Below are 25,124 nucleotides of genomic sequence, written 5' to 3'. Positions count from 1 at the left end.
TGTGCCAACCTGAAAACTGGGAGCCAAGAAAACAAACTGCAAAACTGAAAAGCCTGGTAAATTCTACACTCCGATCTACAAAATGCATCTGGTGGTAGTGATAATAATTTAATTTATATGATGCTGTATAATTTACATAAAGCACATTTAGCATATGTTTGTTAAGCATTTAAGTGCCTACTGTGTGTTAGGCACTGCAGGAGCTGGAGCCATCAAGGTGTTAAAAGGTCTAACAGGGGAGACAGACGTGAAAACCAGAAATCACAATACAGTGTGATAAGGACAATTACAAATCACAGCGTAGCACAAAGGGTTAGGGGCACAATTCTGAAGCCAGAATGCCTGCATTAAAAATCTGGCTCTTGCCCTTGCCAGTTTTTCTCAGTGGTTAGAGCGTCGCCCCAGACTGAAGGGTCTCGTGGTTGATTCCCTGTCAAGGGCACGTACCTCGGTCGCAGGCTCCCTCCCCGGGGTTACGTACAGCGGCAGCGTGGGAAAGATGATTAACTGGGGTAAAAGGTAGTGAATGTGTCAGAGAAAGTTTCAGAGACAAGATCAAGCTGGAGCTAGTCTTGAAGGACAATTAGAAGTCAGAGACGGAGAGGGGAGGTAGGCACGTTGCACACATGAAACACTATTATGAAGAAGACAAAGATGAAACTACGTGTTTTTGTTTCTCGTTTAAGCATCACTGCCCTACAGTGATTTGGACTGTCGTTCCTATTTCACAGCTGAGGCTCAGTCTAATAACTTTCACACTGACACAGCTGGTAGGGGATGCAGCAAGGGGCAGAATTCTGGTTTTCTAACTCCTAGTCCCAATTTACCCACTGTCTCCTATTGAGCTAAGTGGTAGACAACAATTATCTTAAAAGATCACTTAACCTTTATCTGAGGAAAGGGAACTTTAGTTCCCGGCAAGGAGTGGGTCCCGCTGGCCGAATTTAAATGCTGACAGAATTTAAATGCCGTCTTTTAAAGGTTAAATACTCAGAAACCTAAGCATATATGTTGTTTTTTACAGGCAAAAGGAAAGAAACCATTATTTGTACAGTTGATCCTGGAAAATATATGGAGTTTGTATGATGCTGTCTTTTAAATGCCGTCTTTTAAAGGTTAAGCCTTGGACAAAAAAAATACCTATACAACACAAAGTAAATATATAAAATTTCAGGCTAGTATTTAAAGGTCTAAGTTTTATCCTTAGCTGGTGGAATTTGTACCTCCCTTCAGAATGCCCTGTTAGATTAATTCATGTGAATACATTTCAACTTTCAATCTGATCTGCCTGCAGTTTGTGTTTCATAGTAACCACAAAAGATTAAAGATTTAAATGACATTTTAGTTCAATTTCTTGCAACAAAATTGTTTTCAATGGATGGAACCTAAATAAATTTAAACTTGGTGTGTAAAGTGGAAGTTACAGATATAAAATTTAAAGTGAAAAAGGCTCGATATCATAGGATCAGTAGCATACTTATAAATATCCTTCATTTCCAAAGATGCCTAAAAAATCGATCTGGAATATAACAGAAAAGCTACCAACACCAATACGTAAGTCAACTTTACAACCAACAAAACCCCAAATGACATGTATAACTGGGCCATATTTTAAATAAACATTATAAAGTATTCTCAGATGCCTGTATTTTATTTCATTAAAAATATAATTAATTTAATGCAATCTCATTTAATAAAATGTAATGTCAAACAATTATTTTTAAGCAGTCCATCTCAATCATTATCTGCAAGAAACAGAATTGAGAAATGCCAGTCACCTTCAGTTTTAGACAAAGCTTTTATAAAAATAAAATTTCACTGTAATTTTTTACACATACATTTAAATGACACTGCCATTGTGTCTCCTCAATAATAGGCAAGTGAAGCCAGTAGGAGAGGAAAAAGAGAGGTACTCCACCTAGGTACTACTTAATTACCTTCAAGCATCAACAGCCTCACATTTCCATATAAGACAATAAAAACTAATGTGCATTACTCATCACACAGTTGGCTTATGAAACCTGAACTTTCACCAATAACCCCCTAGGGCCAAAGAAGAAACCAAATACTAACTAGACTACACTTCAAGACCTGATGATCACAATGTATATTTAAAACATCTTTCCATTGTTCAAGTCCATTCACAAACATCAACAGGAGAATATAATTTCAACAAAGGAGTTATTTTTTTATTTTTAAAATATGTTTTTATTGATTTTAGAGAGGGAGAGGGAGAAAGAGAAACATCAACTGGCTGCCTCCTGCAGGCCCTCTACTGGGGACAGAACCTGCAACTGGGCATGTGTCCTTACCACGAACTGAACCAGCAACCTCAGTACTTGGGACCACGCTTAACCAACTGAGCCACAGGGCCAGGAGTTTTGTATTGCTGTCACCTTTTCCATTAAAATCTGACAAAGTCCTGGCTACATAAATGCTCAAATAAAATTCAGTGCCCTTAAAAACCAAAAGAGCATATCCACAATATGCATAAGCTGGGAAGGTCTCAGTCTAGCCTGTCCAAAGAAGGTTGTTTTATGGAATGCAATTATTTTAATGCATTAGTCCATTTTCAAAATGTTATCAAGGTAAGTACCTTGATAATTATTAACTGACATCCTGACTCTTAGTCTTATTAAGAAAAATAAGAGACTTAAAAGGCCTTGTGAACCTTCCTTTTCTTAAACTCCTAAAAGTAACAGGTTAGAACTGCGATATTTAGTAGGTACAGATGTTCACACTATGGCTACCTATAACGTAAGCCACTACGAGAGGTCTATGTATGTGTCAATTTTGACTAGATCTTTATGAACTTGAATTAAAAATGCATTTAGAAAATGAAAATAACTGAGAAATGTCCTTATTACATTCCTATATTTTACAAAAATTAAAATCACAAGTATTTTAGATGCGTGAACAACAGGAAATGATGAAATTTAATGTATATATTTGACCTACCAAAGGACTGTTATTATTTTCTCATTAACAAAATTTTTTTGACACTTCAAAAATTAACAGTTGGGGGAAAAAGCTTAACTGAACTAGTCTTAAACCAACAGATATAAACAAAGAGTCTAAGAAAAAAACTATTTGAAGCCAGATGGGAAGGTTTAACTCAAACCATGACATACTCAAAACACGGCCAATGGAAAAAGACAAATTGCTGATATACCACCTGCCTTTTCTTTCCCACAAGTCTGTATGTTCTTCTCCTTAGCAGCAATTCTTAAACTTAGGAGAGAATCTTTAGAAAACTACAGATCTTCTCTCCCAGAAAAATGAACATACAAAATTTTGCATGCAATTTCAAGGAGTTTGTCCATTTCCAGAAACCCATCCATGGATCTCCTAGGGGGTCCAAAAACCCCCAATCTAAGAACTCCTGTTAAACAGCAGATTTAACTTTATAGTATTTGTAATGTACATTTAGATTATGTTTGTAGGCGAAATTTTTCTTTACCTCCTTTGCTCTTCTTCCTATCATTTTTTCTTCTAATCTCTCCATCATATCTACAGTCATTAGTGAATTAGTTAAATGAAAGAACATATTTAAATGTATAAATAAATGATCTTAGTATGAACCCCGATATGCCACTTAACCAGGTATATCACCTTGGGCAAGCCAATTAACCTCACTCTATCTCAGTGTGTTCCCTGTAAAGCTAGAATAATAGTACCCACACCTGTTTAATCTGATGACAAAGGCAAAGTTCCCAGTACATGTGGATTTCAGTACTGGCTCCTTTCTATTTCCTATTTCCTATTTGACAAGGTCTCTCTTAAAGAAGTTATAAATTATGGATGGCAGAGCAGAGATTTACGTAATTTTAGAGTTTGGTGCATGCATTGTTCCATAGTGAACATGAAGTAGTAAAGATGAGAGAAAGGAAAAGATTGTGAAGAGCAATTAAGTTTAAAAAATGAAACAGGCTATAAGCAACCAAAAAAGAATAAAACTCAACATTATCAAATTAAAAAATTTTGTGTGTCAAAGGATACTATCAAGAGAGAAAAGAGACGACATACAGAATGAGAAGAGAGAGCTGAAAATCATTCAAACAAAAACTTGAGTATAAATGTTCACAGCAGCATTACTCATAATAACCAAAAGGTGGAAGCAATCCAAACATACACCAACTGATGAATGCACAAATAAAATATATATCCACGCAATGGAATATCATTAGTCATAAAAAGGAATGAAGCACCTATATGTGGTACAACAGATGAATCCTAAAAACATTATGCTAAGTGAAAGAAGCCACACACAAAAGGCTACACGTTGTTTGATTCCATTTATATGAAATGATCAAAATAAGCAAATCTATGGAGATAGAAAGTAAATTAGTGATTGACAGGAGCTAGGAGAAGGAAGGAGCAGAGAGTGATTGCTAATAGGTTCCAGGTTTCTTTTTGGGGTGATGAAAATTTTTTGGAAATAGATATTGGTGAATTGAACACTTTAAAGTGGTAAATTATATGGTAGATGAATTATATCTCAATAAAAAATAATAAATAAAATGAAACAGACTATCTGGATACTAATAGCCCAAAGGCAGTTGAAACAATAATATTATTTGAAAATAATGATATTTTACATAAAATGACATTACTGATTTACTGGATAGGCCAGTACAGACTACAAAAACTAGGCTCTGACAGCCATGATGCGATGAGACTGAGTAGAAAATCAGAACTTCCGCAGTGCTGAGAGTCAGAGGGTCTGGATGGGCTCTATTTGGCTCTTCCATACTTCTGGGCAGGTGACTTTACCTTTTGAGCCCTCAATTTTCTCACTATACACTTAAGGGATTCCTGTCCACCACTGACATTTACTGTTTGTGCTGATTATCTGTTTCCATTCTCTCGCCTAACTCATCTGGTCTCCTACAGCCACACAGTAATTCCCACCCTTCTCAACATTAAGGGCTATCATATACTCCCTTCTCCACCGCCCCTGCTATGTTCCCATGGATCATTGTTTTAAAAAATTGTAAGATTTTGCATTCAGGTCATACTTTTTATTTTTCACTAACCAAATATAAAAAAATAGCCTATCGTAACTTTTTTGGTTAGACTGCCCAGTTCTGCCATATGTCCCACTTGACTTTTCATACAGGAAAATTAGCTTATAAATCTCAGGTTGGGGATGCCTGGGTTAAGGGGCTATATTTACCTACAGTCTTAAAATAAGTATGACACTAAATGGGATTGAGACCACAACCTAACCATGGTACAAGTAAGTTTTTCCAAAGACAACACTGGTCCACCACACTTTTTCAAGGTGGAGAGAGACACCACCACATTTAACACTGTTCCTTGGATTCTAGCCAATTCTTTGCCTTCATCAGAAAGCATTTAAGGCAATCTGCCAACCTGGGATGTAGAAGAAACCCACGAAGCCTCAGATACCTGTCATATCCACTGCCACCTTTGCTTTTAAACCACCTCTTCTAAAAACAAACAAACAAACAAACAAACAAAACAAGTTGTAGGCCAAGTATAACGAAACCAGGTAACAATGCCACGTCTGTGTCAAAATTCAAGGCAAAAGTACCCAACTACTCTGCAGGTGGCAAAGAGCACAACTTATAGACATGTTCCATGCCGGATGTTGGCAATCTGACTCGATGGGTCCTTTCTCCCTCTTGGGAACTACAACTGAATACAGAGAAGGCTGATTACTGAGGTTTGGGCTATTACTCTACCCACACTGCACGAGACATCTAGTATATCAGTCCTGGAAGCGATGGGGCTCTACTAAAACTATTACTACTAAAAAACGGGGGTATATTTGTGAAGCCCAGATCTCTTTTTTCCTCCAAAGAAAAAAACCAGATTTTTAATTTTTTTCTGATTATAAAGGCAAAGTATATAGGCCAAAAGGTTTATACACTAAGTGTTTTCTGTCCAATTTCCACACTCTAGTCTTCATTCACAAGCTTTGACTATCGCCTACATGCAATGTGCCAACGGGTCTAAAATAAGGAGAAGATATTTATTTATACCTTCAAACATTTATTGTTTTGGTCCTAACTTTCACAAGCTTAAAATCTGTTTGGGGATTGCTAAAGAAAACAACTGCTATTTTTAAAAAAGGTGCCATATAATTTAAAAGGACAAGCAAGATGTAGAATGGATAGGCTGTGGAAGACCCTGAGCAGAACATGAGACCTGACCTAGGTCCTGAGGAATGGGAGGGATTTGAAAAGACAGAGAGGAAGTTAAAAGACAGTTTGAGGAGAAGGCTGTGTGAGTAAAGCTGTTACCATGAATAAGCACATATAGTCAGGGGGTGATGAAGATACAGGCCTAGCCAAAGGCATCTTACAGGGGATTAGTCGGTGATAAAGTTATACATGTAAAGAGTAGGGACAGAAAACAGGGCTGAGGAATACAGGTATCACCAGAGGTGGCGGAGAGAGCCAAAAAAGGGGAAATCAACAAAATGTGCTCATTAGATGTAAAAGGTAAAGAAGGAAAGGATCAAAGATGATTCAGACAATTCCCACTCCTGCGTGATAAAGCCACAATCTTAAGCTCCACATCACTTCAGAACATATCAACTGAAAGAAAAAGATACATTACAAAAGGTAGTTATAGCCCGGCCGGGCGTGGCTCAGCGGAGTCGACCTAGGATCCAGGCGATCGGGGTTCGATTCCCGATCAGGGCACATGCCCAGGTTGTGGACTTGATCAATGACTCTCTCATCATTGATGTTTCTATCTCTCTCTCCTTCTCCTTTCCTCTCTCTGAAATCAGTAAAGATATATTTAAAAAAAAAAAATCTTAAAAAACAAACAAAAACAAAAAACACACAAAACAAACAAAAAAAGGTAGTTATAGTAAATGAAAAATGCCTACTTTTCTCTTGGTTATACTATAAAGAAATTCCAGTATTAAAACACAAACTCAAAGTACTAAACCACAAAAACCCAGATACTTTAAAAGCCAAGGAAATCTATAGTATAGCTACCTAAAACCATTTGGAATACCCTCCTAAAACACTTTGGGTCATCAATACCGTCTCAAATCTGAAGTATTTTTTCCCTTTGGTCTTCCCTTCTATAAACTTGTGTACAACAACCACATAAGAAAATATTAAAACATTTTTATGTTCACTTCAGGAAATTCTAAAATTTAAAACCACTCCAAATTAAAATATGACCACTTCAAAGAAAAGGGGATAATTTCAAACTCAAGACCAAAACAGCTTTTGATACAAACCACGCATGCTGCAGAAACAGCAACCTAGTTTCATTTTGAGTATTGTGTTTGTTGCCCTCAAGGGATTTGCAACTTTCGAGCAAGATTTTTTCATTAAATGCCAGATAAGAGGTAAAGCAAAGGGTGAAAAATCAATACATCTTCATGCTACAACACATTTCAACTCGTCACTTTAAGGGAAGAAAAGCACAGTCCTTGCCCGGCTGGCGTGGCTCAGGGGTTGAGCATAGACCTAGGACCCAGGAGATGGAGGTTCAATTCCCAGTCAGGGCACATGCCCGGGTTGCGGGTTTGATTCCCAGTAGGGGGTGTGCAGGAGGCAGCCGATCAATGACTCTCTCATCATTGATGTTTCTCTCTCTCTCTCTCTGAAATCAATAAAGATATATTATTAAAAAAAGAAAAGCACAGTCCTTATGAACATACATACACACACGTATCATACTGTCAAGCATCTGTTACCGTGACATAACACTATTAACTCAAAGTTAAACTAAAGAACATGTGGCAATTTAACAACCTACTTGTGAGGAGGAAAAAAACCCTCAGCATCATACAAAATCATTCTTGGCTATTTGCTCCCTGGCACAACAATGTGTCAGTAATAACCTGAGCAGGGAAGCTGATAGAAGATGCTGAAATATACCAGTTTTTTCCACATAGAACTCTTTTTATTGATTTCAGAGAGAGGAAGGGAGAGAGAGAGAAACCTCAATGATGAGAATCATTAATCTTCTGCCTCCTGCACGCCCCCAACTGTGGATCGAGCCCGCAGCACGGGCATGTGCCCCGACCGGGAATCGGACAGCGACCTCCTGGCTCACGGGTCAGTGCTCAGCCGCTGGGCCACGCGACGGGGCTCCACATAGAACTCTTAATTACCCTTTCCCCAAATACGGTTCTCTATACTGAACTGAGAACGACAGTGCTTGTTTCAGTAAGACAAAAACACCAACCCACCAGATTTCTGAATGAACAACCTGTTTCAAAACACTTTCTCCTCACAAACTCCAGAAAAGTTACTTTTAGGGTATAAAATAAATTAATTAGTAACAATACACACACTTTAGACATTACTTTTTACCTGCATTGGAATGTCTAAAAAATGAGCCTATGAATACAAAGGCACTGAGCCCAAGAGAAAGTGAACACACTCCTGGCTTGCAGCCAAATGAGTAGGTGGAGAAAATGTTTATGTGGGGAGATAAATTTTATATAATGCTTTAAAAAAAATTTTATTGAATTTATTAATAAAATTATATAGATTTCAGGTGTACGATTCTTTAATATATCATCTGTATATTGTATTGTGTTCACCACACAAAGTCAAGTCTCCTTCCATCATTTACCCCCCCCTTTACCCGCACCTACCTCCCCCCACCCCCTTCCCTCTGGTAGTTGTCTGTGTCTATGAATTTGTTTTCTGCTTAATCCCTTCACCTTTTTTACCCAGCCCCCCAACCCCCTCCCCTAACAGCTGTCAGTCTGTTTTCTGTGTCTATGAGTCTGTTTCTATTTTGTCATTTTGTTCATTAGATTTCACACAGAAGTGAAATCATAATGGTATTTGTCTTCCTCTAACTGGCCCACTTCACCTAGCACACTTCAGGTCCCTCCATGCTGTCGGAAAGGCAATATTTCCTTCTTTACAGCCAATCAGCACTCCACTGTGTAAATGTACCACAACTTTGTAACCCACTTGTTTACTGATGGGCACCTGGGCTGCCTCCAAATCTTGGCTATTTATGTAAATGACGATGCAGTGAACACAGGGGTGCGTGCATATATTCCTTCAAATCAGTGTTTTGGGTTTCTTCAGATACATTCCCAGAAGTGGAACTGCTAGGTCACAAGGCAGTTCCATTTTTAATTTTTTGAGGAAACCCCATACTATTTTCCAAAGTGGCTGCACCAATCTGCATTCCCGCTAAGTGCACGAGGGATCCCCTTTCTCTGCATCTTTGCCAACACTTGTTGTTTGTAAACTTATTGATGAGAGCCATTCTGGCAGGTGTGAGGTGAGATCTCACTGTGGTTTTAATTTGCACTTCTCTGATGATTAGTGACATTGAGCATCTTTTCATATGTCTATTGGCCATCTGTATATCTTCTTTGGAGAAGTGTCTATTCAGGTCCTTTGCCCATTTTTAAATTGGATTGTTTTTAAAAAATAAATTTGAGATATTAACCTCTTTTCAGATGTATCATTGGTGAATATGTTCTCCCATTCGGTGGGTTGTCTTTTCATTTTGTTGATGGTTTCCTTTGTTGAGCAAAACCTTTTTTACTTTGATGTAGCCCCATTTGTTTCTTTTTGTTTCCCTTGCCTGAGAAGACATACCACAAAATATTGCTACGAGGAATGTCTGAGATTTTACTGCCTATGTTTTCTTCTAGGATTCTTATGGTTTTGAGTCTTACATTTAAGTCTTTAATCCATTTTGAGTTTATTCTTGTGTATGGTGTAAGAAAGTAGTCTAATTTCATTTTTTTTGCATATCTGTCCAATTTTCCAAACACCAGTTATTAAATAGACTATGTTTACTCCATTGTATGTTCTTGCCTCCTTTGTCAAATACTAACTGACCATAAAAACGTGAGTTTATTTCTGGGCTCTCTATTCTATTCCATTGGTCTATATGTCTGTTTTTGTGTTTTTTAATATATCTTTATTGATTTCAGAGAGAGGAAGGGGGGGGAGAGAGAGAGAGAGAAACATCAATGATGAGAGAGTCATCATTGATCGGCTGCCTCCTGCACACCCGACTGGGGATCGAGCCCACAACCCAGGCATGTGCCCTGACCGGGAATCGAACTTCGATCTCCTGGATGCTGGGTCAATGCTCAACTGCTGAGCCACGCCCTGCAGGGCAGTGCCATGCTGTTTTGATTACTGTGGCCTTGTAGTATAGTTTGATATCAGGTAGTGTGTGATTCCTCCAACTTTGTTCTTCTTTCTCAAGGTTGCTGTGGCTATTCAGGGTCTTTGTGGTTCCATATAAATTTTTGGAGTATCTGTTCTAGTTCTGTGAAATACACCTTTGGTATCTTGATAGGAATTGCGTTCAAGCTGTAGATTGCTTTGGGGAGTATGGATAGTTTCATGACATTAATTCTTCTTCTCCATAAGCACAGGAGATGCTTTCACTTCTTCAGTTTCTTTCTTCAGTGTCTTATAATTTTCTGAGTACAGGTCTTTTACATCCTTGGTTAAATTTATTCCAATGTAATTTTTTTGATGCAATTGTAAATGGGATTGTTTCCTTAGTTTTCCTTTCTGATAGTTCATTACTGGTATATAAAAATGCAACTGATCTCTGGACATTTATTTTGTATCCTGCTACTTTACTGAAACCATTTAACAGTTCTATTTTTTTGGTGGAATCTTTAGGGTTCTCTCTCTATAGTATCATGTCATTTGCAAATGAGTTTTAGTACTTCCTTTCCAATTTGGGTGACTTTTACAATGCTTTTTTTAATCTAAAGAAAACCACAGCTCTTTACAACATATATGCTATAAATGGATGTTATCAGTCAGAAACCCAAGTAAATATTAGTTTGCTTGCTTGTTGTTTTGTGAATAACTTTTGTCATAACCCAAATCCAATAAGTGGTCAAGATAACCAAGCCAATATGACCAAACAGATTGCCCAGTCCAGTCAGTAGTCTGGGAACATATGACTAAGTCTAAATCCCCTTCATTTATTTATGTTAAAGAAAACATTTTAATTAGTAATGTGAGTTTTTATTGTAATATCTTTAAATATACTTCCCTTACTGAAGTCAAAGAATTTTTACACTTTTTCTTTTCTTTCTTTTTTTAAAAAAATATGTCTTTATTGATTTCAGAGAGAAGAAAGGAGAGGGAGGGAGAGAGAGAAACATCAGTGATGAGAGAGTCATTGATCGGCTGCCTCCTGCAGGCCCCCCACTGGGGATCAAGCCCGCAACCCAGGCATGTGCCCTGACTGGGAATCGGACCACTATCTCCTGGATCATAGGTCGATGCACAATTGCTGAGCCACACCGGTTGGGCTTTTTGCAGTTTTTCTATCACCACTTTGGCAATGTCTTTAAGAAACACGGTTAGGAAACCAAAGATAGTTTTGAACAAAAAACAAAAACACATTTATCTAAGAATCACAAAGTTCCTATCAAATGAGCATGATAGTCTCTTTCATAAAGGGTGGAAATTCAGGCCCACTGACTAAAAAGTGAGTCACAGGGACTCTAAGAGAGCAAAAGCTAGTTGAGTATATAACTTCTTTTCTCCTTTAAAATAAAATCCAACCAGAGGATAAATGAGTTTGGGAGGTGGGGGTAGTGCAGGTGAGGGTTGGTGGTAAGGTAGTTACCTAGATTCTCTAATGTGTTTATAATGAACATCTATCATTTCTGCAATAAACAAAACAACTAATCCTAAACTAGAAAATAAATGAATCCATCAAACCTATTCAAATTCAATGTATAAGATCATTTAGATGCAAGTGTGGATGAAAGAAAATTTTTTAAAAGTACAAACATAATGTAACTAAGCATAAAAAACACTTAAAATCTACACCAAGCCTCAAGATATCATTAGACTTTTAGAAACATTCAACACATTTCTTGAGTATCTGCTATGTGTTAAGTGCCACAGACATGACTGTGAACATGACAGATATGGTCCCTGGCCTCAGGAGGCTTACGATACTGCCAATTAGTTTTTAAATAGAGTGACCATATGTCCTACTTTGGGCAAAGCCATGGTTTATACACATTTCTCCTGGCGTAATTAATAATGTCCCTCTTACACATCTTCCAGCCTAGACAATAAATTCTATGGTTACCCATTTATACAAAAACAAACTACTATACTACTGTTCTTATAGGATACATGTTTGTAAAATGTATATCATTTCAAGGTTTTATCTTTTTAAACTCACTTTATTCATTTTTATTACACATTAAATTTTCTTAAATTATAAAAAAATAACATTTTAGACACTCATCTCATTTTGATATATACCAGCTTACAATAAATTCAAAGATTTGCTTTAATCAAATAAGAGGAAATCAAAATCTGATTTTATCACATAGAAATATACACAAATAAATCCAATGAATAAAAAAATAAAACCTTTAAAGACAATAAGCTTCTTGAGGGCACATGGTTCTTTTTAAAATACCACTTCAGCATTCCAGCCTGTGTCTAGCTCAGTACTAAGAACATATTGTGGTTTCCAGATATTCCCCACTAAAAGGAAACAGGACAGGAAATGTGTCAGATGAGTCTCAAACTGTCTGTCATATTGGGAAGCAATGAAGCTGTCCAAAACTACCAGGGTTGTGTCAAAAAGACTCGGGAGCCAGACTGGTACGCTCCTAATGGACAAAGACAGGGCAACTGAGTATGAACAGGACTGATAACAGCAGTGAACTGAAATAGATCAAATATGCTTAAATCCACTGGTCACCTCTAAAGGATGCTAAAAGAACTAATTCTTTTGAAAACTGGTTAAGTGAAGGCCAAGAATCAAGCATTTAGTTTGCTGTTCCAATCAGATCTGTACCTTAAGGAAATGAAGTACTTGTTGAGGGGAAATTTCTTTTTATAGAAGTATCCCAGCTAATAATTGAAGAAAAAAATTATAGCATTAGATATCATTTTACAACCCCAATGAATTAATAGATACAGGCAAAGATGGTCAATGGCAAAAAAAGAAACAGCCAGCACTATATGTCTCCTGATAGAATTATATGCCACTACCTATTAAATAGTCTTGTCCAATACCCACAAGAAAAATTAAACTTTAATCTGATCAAGTCAGTTGATCTAAAAACGAATTTATAGGAAGTAAAAGGGATTGAGGAACGTGCTAAATGATACTGCATGGATGCAATCAGCAAAATCCAGACTATGGGAAACTATACAACAAATGATGTGGATTCTTCAACTGGAAGGGAGAAAGGGAGAGTGGGAGGGGGGAGGGGGGAGGGAGAGGAAGGGAGATGGGGGAGGGGGAGGGGGAGAGAGACACACTCCTCCAAGCCTCATATTCATTTTCAGCTGTTCCTTCTACCTTACCCCAATATCTTAATGAACCAACAAGTCCTATTTTAAAAAACTGCCCTGTCCTCCCTGCTCCAATTGTTAATATAACCTCCTAATTCAGGCCCTAATCACTTCATACACATACAATAAGTCTTTCTGTCTCCCTCTTTCAAACCACTTTACACAGAGATCTCCTAAACTACATTTTCCTAAAGAATTTGGATCATGTAACTCCCTAGCTACAAACCCTTGATTGGTTTCTACAGCCTTGGAATAAAGTACAACTTAGCAAAGCATTAAAAAGCCCTGCACCATCTGAGCCCAACTGACTTTTCAGTCCTGGCTCCCAGAGTCCTCCTCTCACACCTGACATCCTCATGCTATTTCTCGAATGCACCTTGACTTTCTCCACCACTGAACATTTGATTATGTCATTCTTTCCTTCTACCTAGAACCCTGCCATTACCTCTGCCCCAATTATGAAATCCTAGCCATCTTTCAAGACCTCGCTCAAATGCATCTATCTCCTTGAAGCTTTTCTTGATCACCATTTTTGTTTTCTAGGATGCTTAAGAGGATTTTTTCTTTAAAAGGAGAATATGGCATGCTAATGCAAGGAACACTCCAGAGTTCCCTTTAAGCTGGGAGGAAAGTGATTTTTAAAAATCCTTATCTACTAGATGTTGCCAATTTCTTCCTCCTCTTCCTAAACTGTTTCAAGGAATGATTTAAATTAATACAGTGAGTTTGGATGCTAAGGTTTGCCTCAGAAGGGATTCTCTGCATCAGCAAATGTGGAGGAAAAGACACCCAAGTACTACCCTATCTATATGTTATTTTGCTTCAAGGCCATTACCTTTTCTTCTTCAAGAAGCGCTTAATACTTAAATTCTCAGAGCAAGACATTACAAAGAAACCACCTGGTGTTGTAGACTCTTGACTATTACTTTCAATTAACAGACAAGTTAATTCCTAGTAAACAAAAGGTAGCTATTTTTGCCATAGCCGGTTGCTCAGTGGCTACAGCGCCGGCCCACAAGCTGAAGGGTCTCAGGTTCGATTCCCGTCAAGGGCACCTACCTTGGTTGCAGGCTCGATCCCTGGCCCCTGCAGTCAGGGCGAGTGGGGAGGCAACAAACCAATGTGTCTCTCTCTCCTGTCCACTGTCTCTGAAAAGCAATGGGAAAAAAATAGCCTTGGGTGAGGATTTAAAAAAGGGGCTGTTTTCTATGAACTATACTGAAAAGGGTACCACTGTGCAAGACTTATAGCTCATGGATAGTACAGATCATGCTTCTGCATGTCTTCCACACTACCCTAAAATGGCCTTGGGCAGAACTGTCTGTAAATATCAAAAGATAACTTTCAAAGATATTAATGTCAAAGGTAACTTTGTTTAAACAAATACAGAGATCCAGATAATTATATATGGTACATAAATATGACTAAAATTAACCTGTGAGCAAATAGTCAAGCTTATTTGAGTTTAAAAGATTTAAGATATTTTCAAATGGAAAAAGAATATTAGTTGAAAAACTAGTGATATCTTAATCAACCCTGGAATTGATAGTAATATACCAATGTAGGTTTCTTAGTTTATGCAAGACTTTAACATGATTATATAAGGCTTTAACAATAAGGAAAACTGCATGAGGAAGATACGGGTACTCTTTTTGCAACTTTTCAAAAATCTTAAATTATTTCAAAACTTAAATTTTTAATTTTTTTAATTTTTAAAAAACATATCTTTATTGATTTCAGAGAGAGGAAGGGAGAGGGAGAGAGATAGGAACATCAATGATGAGAGAATCATTGATCAGCTGTCTCCTGCACGCCCCTACTGGGGATTGAGGCCGCAACCCAGGCATGTGCCCTGACCGGGAATTGAACCACCATCTCCTGGGTCATAGGCTCATGCTTAACCGCTGAGCCACGCCGGCAAGGTAAATTTAAATTAAAAAAAAAAAAAAATTTAAATTTAAAAAGCGAATTTATTAGTATAACACAAACTGAGTTATAACCACTTTAGTCAAAAGATTTTGTTTTAATTCAAACAGCAGGTTGTGCCCTGGCTTGGTAGCTCAGTTGGTGAGAGCATCATCCTGATATTCCAAGGTTTCAGGTTGGATCGCCGGTCAGGGCACATACAAGAATCAACCAATGAGTGCACAAATAAGTGTAACAACAAATCAATATCTCTCGCTCCCTTCCTCTCTTTCTAAAATCAATCCATTAAAAAAAAAGTTTTTTATAAAGCAGGTTGCTTTATCAGTTTATTTTTCTCAAAAGTGAGATTTTAAAAAACTGACTTTTAAGCTTTGATGTTTTAAACTTTCTCAGATTTACTTGGTAAAGGCTATCAATTAGCAAATGGGCTGGGTTTTTTCAGCAGGATCCATGTACAAACATGTGCAGATATGTTTTATGGTTTAAATCCCAAATTGGCTAATGCCAAGATAACCTGACTTCTGACATTAACTGGAACAGCCAACTACTGCTCATAATGCTATGTGAATATGGAATAACCTTCCTTAGAGCAGTTCAGCATTATTTTTCTAAGTGTGAAGTGTGGACATTTTTGAATCCAGCCATCAAAGAAGGTAATGACATGAGAAGATAATGTTGTAAGTATAAAAAGATGTTATACAAGGGCATTCATTATAGCACTGTTTATAATTTATTTCTGGGAAAAATAACAACGTTTTCTTTTTAGAATAACAGGTATCCCCCTTTGTTAATTAAAACATCTTTGCTTTCATATTTGATGAAAGCAACATTTTCATTTTGTCTTACATGACAAAGTAAAACAAATGTAATTATTGTCTTTTCCTTCCAAGTCCTTAAAGAGATTACAACCTAGCACTATTTATTATAACGAAAAACTTAAAACATTAAAAATGGTACACATAGACACTGCCATCTAAATTATGATATAGATTTATAGGAACTGACACAGAAATATGTCCACATGGGGGAAAAAAGACTAAAGAATATGTGGGCACAGGATCATGTACTCTCATAGTGTAAGACCATGTACATGCATGTATGCAGATGTATACTCATTGAGAGAAATCTCAGAATAGGGAGGGGTAAGGGTGGAGGAGGAGGTACTTTTATTTTTTCTTATATTTTTCTATAATCTTTAAATAGCTTTAAATAAGCATGTATAATTTTTTTTTAAATGTATCTTTATTGATTTCAGAGAGAGGAAGGGAAAGGGTGAGAGAGAGAGAGAAACATCAATGATGAGAGTCATGACTGGCTGCCTCCTGCACCCCCCCTCCTGGGGATCGAGCCTGCAACCCAGGCATGTGCCCTGACGGGGAATCGAACCTCAAATTCCTGGATCAACCGCTCAGCCACACCGACCAGCATAAATTTTTATTTTTTTTTTGGTTAATCCTTACCCAAGGATATTTTTTCCATTGATTTTTATTTTATTTTATTTACTTTATTATTATTATTTTTAAATATATCTTTATTGATTTCAGAGAAAGGAAAGGAGAGGGAGAGAGAGAGATAGAAACATCAATGATGAGAGAGTCATTGATTGCCTTGCCCCTGCACGCCCCCAACTGGGGACCGAGCCAGCAGCCCGGGCATGTGCGCTGACCGGGAATCGAACCCCAATCGCCTGGATCCTAGGTCAACGCTCAACCGCTGAGCCACACCTGGCTGGGCTCCATTGATTTTTAGAGAGTAAAAGGGAAGGAGGAGGGAGGGAGAAGGAGGGAGAGAGGAAGGGAGGGGGAGAGGGAGGGGGATGAGAAAGAGGAGAGGGGGAAGAGGGAGGGGGGAGAGGGAGGGAGAGAGAGAGAGAAAGAAAGAAACATCAATGTGAGAGACACATCGACTGGCTGTCTCCTGCATGCACCCTGACCAGGGCGGGGGATCGAATCTGAAACCTAATACAGGGAAGCATCTCCCTCCAACCCAGTTTCCTCAGTCATCCAGTTCACTCCCCCAACTGACAACCAATACAAGTTTCTTATAAAACTGATTATTAGTTTCTTAAGAGTTATTTTGTAATATGTAGGAAAATCCCCAAATATAATCACTCTCCCACCCAAACTTTTTGACAAATAGTAACACATTCTATGCACTGTTATATGCCTTGTTATTTTCATCAACAAGATAGCTTAGAGATTCCCTCAGCAATATGTAAAGTTTCCTCATTCTTTTTGCAGCTACATAAAATTTGTTCTATTTCTTGAATAGACCCTAATTTATTAACCAGTTCTATACTGATGAACACTTAGGGTTTTTTCCAAACTTTTGCTGAGTTAATTTAAATAACTTTATATGTGAAGGAAGGAAAGAAGGGAGGAAGGGAGGGAGGGAGGGAGGGAGGGAGGGAGGGAGGGAAAATTATAGGGCTCTCTACAAAGAGGACCTTCAAACTCCAGCTCTAATAGTACGTTAACACAAGAAAAGTCCCTGGGCATGTGGGTTACAGTCGTAAGAGGAACTGAAAAAGAATACAGATTTATCCATATAATTGAGATCACCAATACTCTCCTTGCCACCCCCACAAACAAACACACACACTTTACCATGTATTTCAATGTTCATAGGCCACTGATATTATTTTAGGTATATTAAAATGATATATTTCAAGGGTGAAAACAATTTATAAAGGTCTAGTTATAAATCTCATTTTGTAAGTCACACAGTGTAATTAAAAAGTTATGTACCATCGAATCCTCAAAACTGAATCAAAATTTCAAAGATGAAAAGTATAAATATGATAAAGACTATATTCCTCCCTAGCATTAAAGACAAACGAAATCACCCAATGCTGGATACTCCTGTGAAATCCAGGTAAGAGTCATAACTCTCTGATGCCACGTAGGAAAGACCAAAAAATTCGGCCACAGAGTCATTCTTTGCATCATTTCCATTTCTTTTCTCTTCCAACAATCCCTTCTCACCACACACTGATTGGTTTATCTAGAAACTAACAGAAGCATCTAGTTGTCTACTAGGCCATTTTACTCTAGTAAATCAGTTTAAAAAAAAAAGGCAACACCCCCTTCCCAAGAAAAAGTTTACTTAAAAAAATGTATTATATTTGAGAAAAAAATATGTAACTCAATCATCCAAATTTTACTTGTTTAGTCAGTCTGGGTTCACATAGCATAAGTGCTGTTTTTATTAAATATTCTGGCCAAGATTAAGTCTTTTCAAGTGTCCTGTAAAAATCTAAGGTGAGCCCTGGCTGGTTGCTCAGTGGTTAGAGCATCAGCCCTCACACTGAAGGGTCCAGTGTTCAATTCCAGCCAAGGGCATGTACCTGAGTTATAGGCTCGAGGCCCCTCCCCCTTCTGGGGGAGGCAACCAATCAATATGTCTCTCTCATATTGATGTTTCTCCCCCCCCCCACCTTCTACTCTCTTTGAAAAGCAATGGAAAAATATCCTCAGGTGAGGAAAAGTAAAAAAATCTAAGGTGAGAGAGGCTAAGATCATTATTTGCCAATCCTTCTTTATCAGCAATCCAATACTAGTGATTCCACTGATGGGCAAGCCCCTAGAGGTGGCTCAATACTAAATGAAAATAAGGATTAGCAGATTCTGTTGAGGTAATCCTGATGCATCACTGATGTGTCTATCTTATCTGAAAAGTCTCTAGGTAACTCTTGTGGGCTCACAGACTTACCACAATAATATCCTGCAAAAATGACAGAATAATTTAATTCTAAAGAACCCAAGAAATCCTCTTTTAAAAGCTCTATGCACTGAATAAAAACTCTAACCATGCCCTTGAATCTACTTTTCAAAGTAATCAATCTCTTAAACTGTTAAAAGAAGAAAAAGATGATACCAAAGTTTACCATAAAACTGCCCTTTGGGTTAAAAACAAGGCTAGGTACTACACACACAATCTGTAGGAATAGGCCTGAAGTGAAGAGTTGATAAAATTTGATAGGTAAAGGGACCTTACTTTTCTTTCCTTCTCCCACCAAAGCAAAATGTCGAAGGCACTCAAACCTATAGCTATCTCTAATAACAGTTTATAACCAAGCCTCAGAAGAGCAACGGGAATTCTTTAAGAGAAAATGTTCATAAGTGTTTGTAAAAATCAAAGATAATTGCTGTATAAACAAACAGATTAAAATAGGCATTTGATGTCATCACTGATTCTACAAAGCACTTTACGGCTTGCATTAACCATGAAAATTTACACAAGGCTTTGTACATGATTCGATTCTGGACACAGAACTCACTGAGATACATTAATGTCCTAAAACACCCTGTTTACCACATAAGCTCTGAATTGGCTTAAAACAAGCTCAGCCTGTGGGGAACACTGTAGAACCTGAAGCCAAGTGTATTGTCTCCACCAAATTCAGCCAGCCATAGAGCAACAAATTAAAGTTCCAAAAAGCATACTGCACCTGCAAGACTTAGGTATGCTCCAAGACAAATATTTGCAATTTTTTCATCCCAGATCTGCACAAATAAAAGTATGCAGATTGCAGCACCAGACTTCTAAATCTTGTAAGCCAAAACGATCTGTAGTTACACTCCACATCAACAGTGTCCTACCATTTATTGAGTCCTTAATACTCCCTCGATACAAGTGCCAGGAACTGTGCTAGAGGTTTGCATGTATTATGTCTAATCCTCATAACAAATTCCATTCTGTTGATGAGGAAACTGAGACCAGAGAGGTCAGGGTGACATGCCCAAGGCCATAAAGCCAGTAAATGGTGGAGCTGTAATTCAAATCCAGTTCTGCCTGGCTCCAAGGAAGCACCTCCCTGCTCCTTCTTCAGCTAAAGTCACTAACTGCAACACCAGTTCACCTCTATCAAAGTAAATTCAAGTGCTAACTGTTGGAAACAATGACAGATAGCTGAGAAAAACATCATACCTAAAACTGGAGCATAAGACCCAAGAGTTCCCAGCAAGGAAATGCAGTCACCTCCTTTAGGGTAACTAGTTCCAAAGGCTATGGCTCAAAACACAAGAGAATCCACAGGTTTTTTTAATTGTGTTGTTGGCTGTCTCTCAACTGACTTTTTAGAACAAGGGAAATGAAACTTGAGAGTATCTTCACATTTTTGGTCAAATTATCTAAAACCCTTTAGAAAAGGGCTTTCTTTCTTTCTTTCTTTCTTTCTTTCTTTCTTTCTTTCTTTCTTTCTTTCTTTCTTTCTTTCTTTCTTTCTAACAGTTCACTTTTACAGTTTATTTCAATAGACTTCAGACATGCAAGAACAAAATCACATCAGTAGCATTACTAATCAACTTTTTTTCTACAGACTTGAAAAGTATTTTCTTACCACACTACAAGATTACTTCCCATACTTAGAGCAGAAATGAAAACAGCTCTGGGTGTCACAAATCAGATCTTGAGGCCATAGTTGCAGAAAGTAGGTGCCGTTTCCCTTGAGTAGGAGCTGCTGATCTGAAACCTCCTAAGGGAAGGGTGTCTGAAGAAGAGTGTTGAAGAAACTAAAGCAAGCTGTTTGTATTAATGAGTGAGCTGCTGGCACCACTACTCCTGAAGTTTTTCACTGCTATGCAATTGTTTCCCAGCTTCCAAGCTCTGAATCTGGCAGAGAGAATGCTGTTCTCACAGCCATACGTGTTATATGATCAGCTGGTCTGTGGTATGTGGGTGTTTAACTAGGTGACTGGTTAGAAGAGGTTCTGCAATATTAAAAATCAAGGAAGCACCCTGTCCCAAGATTTTAATGATCTGTCACTATACTATGCTGACAAAGAAAAGAGACATATTTGCAACTTTGACATGGTTTGGGTTCAGGATAGGCAAATAATTTCCGACAGTAAAACTTCAGGCATGACATGAACAAAAAACATAACCTGTAATATAAACCACTTCAAGCATGTTTATTAGATAATAAAAAAAAATGCAGTACTTGCAATCTCAGCATTCTCCCAAACTTCTTAGGGTACACTGCGTAATTTATTAGAATAAACGCTACTCTTCAGGTATGTGGAACAGGTTCTATGAAAGATTCCAAGGCTCCCTTGCCTTCCAAAAAGCTGTTAATACCATGAACTCCTTAGCTTCTCAGAAACCCCAAAATGCTAAAAATACTAAAGTCTCAGAATTGTAAGCTCCTGGAGAGCTGGAGGCTGCTTCTTTGATGTCACTGCCCATCATAACACTATCACAAAGCCAGAATAAATGTCTTTTGATTGAAACATGGTCAAAATGCAGGGTCTCGATGCAGAGTGATTTAAACAAGAGTAGGTGATGGTTGTCCCTTGCTTACTGACACAATGGTGCAACGTTCATCCCTAGTTCTAGATGTTAAACATGGAGATTAAACTTGCTAACTACAATTAAAATCCTTCCATTAAAACAAAATTTAAAAATGGATGATTCTGATGGCAATGTCAACTCTGAATAAAAACATTTAATCATATTTAATAAAGTTGAAAAAAATCTTCTTCATGGAGCAGGTGCTTTACTCTGGGAGTGATAAAGCCTGCTTTTAAGAGATCAAGTCAACCTCAGCCAACATATAAAGATTCTGGATAAGCATCAGAAAACAGACCACTGATATGCCGTTGAAATTAGAATATAGTACAAGGAATATACATTATCAATTGGTCAAATTTAGACAAATTATTTTGACTCCAGTTTTAACTTTTTCTGAAACTCTCACATACACTTTTACAGGATGACAGGGAAATGATATCTTACAAATATCTAACTCACTGTAATAAAATAACAAAACACAAGGAAGAATACATATATAATCTGCTTTGTTGCTTATTGCTCAGGACCAAAGTAATGTCAATCATTAAGAAAAACAAAAACACCAGCCTCCCACACACACACACACCCCTCAAGTTCCTTTCACTTTTGCATAATAGAGATCTTAACCTGAGGTCCCAGGACCAACTTCAAGATGACTGTAATTACATGCAAAATTATGTGTCTATTTTACTAAGAGGGCCCTAAAGGCTTCAATGACCCCAAAGAAAGGTTAAAAACCACTGAAGTAAACATTTCCAGGTTCACGGAAACTCAGCAGTGAACATTTTAAACAAAAGTATACTAAAGGTAGCATCTATCCAAATACATGTGCACAGTCCTGATACAAACAACCAAGCTGCCTGTCAGCTCTGAGGATCACAGTGCAGCTCACCACTCTCAACTCAGCTTTACATGGGAACATCACCTGCATTCTGCACACACACTTGCCAGCCACAGCAGCTCTTCATTCCCTAAGCATACACATGTTGTCAACAAAGCCTGTGCTAGTTGCCATTCCCAGAACAATACCGGCCCGGCCATCTCTGGAAAAAAATACATTCTTCCCAAAATATTATCTTATTTACTATGCCTTGACTGATAGATGTTAAACATTACAACAAAATTAATTCCTCCACACCATATGTATCTAATTCGCTGGGAGAAAGCATCGCTTCAGGTATTACGGAGGGTCCGCTGGAGACGCATATAAGGGAAACACTGTAATAACGACGCTTGAGCATGGGGACAATCTGGGGACAATCAAAGGCAGACTCACAGAGGAACATTCTGAGAACATGGCTGTGGAAAGCACCCTTCTCCAAAGGCAAAAGCACATTCCTTTGACTGGCACAAGCCATTCCTGACAATGGATCGCGATGACAGTGGCTGCTCAGCAATCAGGAAGAGAGAGAGAGTGTGTGTGTGTGTGTGTGTGTGTGTGTGTTGGGGGAGGGATGTACTAGATGTGATCAAAGACTGGCCCTCTTCAAATGAGAGCATATGGGATCTTAAATTGTGAAATCAGACTTGGAGGGTGAGGCAGGGGCATTTATCATTTCTACAGGAGACATTCTTCGACAATGAACATGCTCTGTGCCGATGTAACAGGGGTGTCACTACCTTCAGTGTCTCCCATCTAAGAATCTTTACTAGAGCCTGATTGGAGGGGAGGAAGAGGGAGGGTAGAGAAAGGTCGGTATTACCCCCTGGGGTGAGTGCTGGGCAGCTGTACACTAGGTGCATTTTGTCTCAGGCGGTACAATACTCCCGGGGGTTGGAGGTTTGGGCGCAACCGCAGGGCGGGGGAGGCAGTGGGTGCAAGCCACCAGCTGCAGAGCTGGAGAATGTTCGTAGGAGGACTGGTGCAAACCTCCCCTCGGCCCGCTAACCCGTGCAGACCCAGCCTCCCCTCGGACCTCGGGACCGGCAGTCTGCAAAACTGGAGCCTAGCCCGGGTCCGGGAGCAGACGCGGGCGCCTCCGGCCCAAGCGCGGGGCCAGAAGAGCACAGCGCCCGGGGCCTCCCAGCCGGATGGGGGCTGCTCCGGCCTAGTGCACGCAGCTGCCTCGGCGAAGGGCTAACCGGGCGCCCAGAGCCCCGGCCGGCCAGGCGGACGGCTGCAAAGGGCGCAGCCGCGACTGTGGCGTGTGCGTGGGGGGCTGGGGCCCCTACTCACCCAGGCCGGCCGCCTCCGCCTCCGCCGCCCCGACCGCCGCCTCGGCGGTCCATTCTGCGGCGGGGGCCCTGAAGCCGCGGTGCTGGAGTAACAACCGCCGGCCGGGCCGGCCCCTCCCCCCCGCCCAACGTCTGTCCTCAGGGCCGCTCAGCAAACCCGGCCTCGGCCGCCGCCGCCGCCGCCGCCGCCGCCGCCGCCGCAGCGCTACGTGGCCGCCGCTCCGACGTCTCGCGACTCCCTTCCGAGCGCGCGAGGGCGAGCGGGGCCGGCGGGGCGGGCGGCGCGCGGGGAGGGAGGCAGGGGAGGGGGGTGTGCGCGTGTGGATGTGTGTGCGGAGAGGGGGGCAGGGAGGGAGGGAGAGCGGCGGCGCGAGCGCGCGCGCACCCGCGTCCCCTTCCCTCGCCGGCCCCCCCGCCCAACAGGGATCCCGACACCTCCCTCCGCCCGCCCCCCTGGCATCCCGGCCACTGGGCGCGGCGGCGCGCATGCGCAGGCCCTGGGCTGGCCCCGGTGCACCTTTTCTCCCTCCTGCCACATTGTGAGCGCTCCGCCGCCCAGATAACCGCCGACTCCCGCTCCACCCCCGCCCTCCCCCATTCCGCCCACTCCCGAGCGCCCAGGTAAAGGCGTGGACTGCGCGTGCGCACCGCTCTCCCTGGGTCTGGGGGCGTGGTTGCTGCAAGGAAGCCAGAGCGTCGAGTGGGAGGGAGCTTTGGGGCGGGGGTGTGGGGCTCCGCGAGATGGGGGCGAGTTAGGGTTAGGCAGAGGTGAAGTGAAGGAACGGGGCCAAAGAAAAGTGGGCCCAAACGAGATTTGGAAGTAAAAGAGCCTTTGACTTATGAAATAAAGTTTAAAAAAATCTTGACTGTGGCCTACTTGTTACAGGAGAGCAATGTGACAGAGGACAGAAACAGAGGTAAACTATAGCAGTGTGGTCATTGGCCAGCTGATGAGACAGGTAATAAAAACTGGAGAAATTTAGAGATTACCAGAGTGGTCCGAAAAACAATTTGAGAGCCGCGCTTGTTCTGTGGCCAGGAATAGGGAAGGAGGTGTGTGTGTGCTTGAGACACAGAGCTGCTGCAAGAAAGGAAGCCTCCATTGTAAGCATTACAGCATTATGACTAATTAGCTATTAATCATTAATATAATTAATGGTACTATTAGCTAACAAGGTAGCATTTATCCAAGTTCAGAGCCAAGAGAGGGTGTCCATAATTGAAAGTGCTTGGAGTACAGAGAGGGGAAATGAGGGAGGCAAGGCTGGAGAGGACCTAAAACAGCAACTTGAAGGATCTGGATGACCTTTTCCCACCGTAATCCAAACTTCCTTGTTGTTTTCCAAATCTTATCTTAATTACAACTCTTATCCTCCTTCTGTTATTAAAGGCACACGTAATAAATGTTCTTGCAGTAAGGCTGACCTCTCTACACATTTTTAATATAGA

The 25,124-nt window shown here is 39.9% G+C and overlaps 1 protein-coding gene across 3 annotated transcripts in view; it reads right to left on the bottom strand.

The window, feature by feature from the left end:
- The window catches only part of ZNF652 (zinc finger protein 652), a 44,685-nt gene extending 20,710 nt beyond the window's left edge, over positions 1-23,975 (bottom strand). Inside the window, exon 1 of one of the 3 annotated variants that reach the window (XM_081160939.1) lies at positions 23,677-23,975. The gene's annotated coding sequence lies outside the window, so the exon portion shown is untranslated. Of the gene's footprint in view, positions 1-14,342; positions 14,380-22,776; positions 22,847-23,676 lie in introns of those variants that run through there. The other 2 variants (XM_081160940.1, XM_081160941.1) reach the window with 2 other exon arrangements.
- Between the last annotated feature and the right edge of the window lie 1,149 nt (positions 23,976-25,124).

This window comes from Miniopterus schreibersii, assembly GCF_964146895.1.
Source record: "Miniopterus schreibersii genome assembly, chromosome: 16".
Classification (NCBI taxonomy): Eukaryota; Metazoa; Chordata; class Mammalia; order Chiroptera; family Miniopteridae; genus Miniopterus; species Miniopterus schreibersii.
This window is presented reverse-complemented; position numbering and strand designations above follow the sequence as displayed.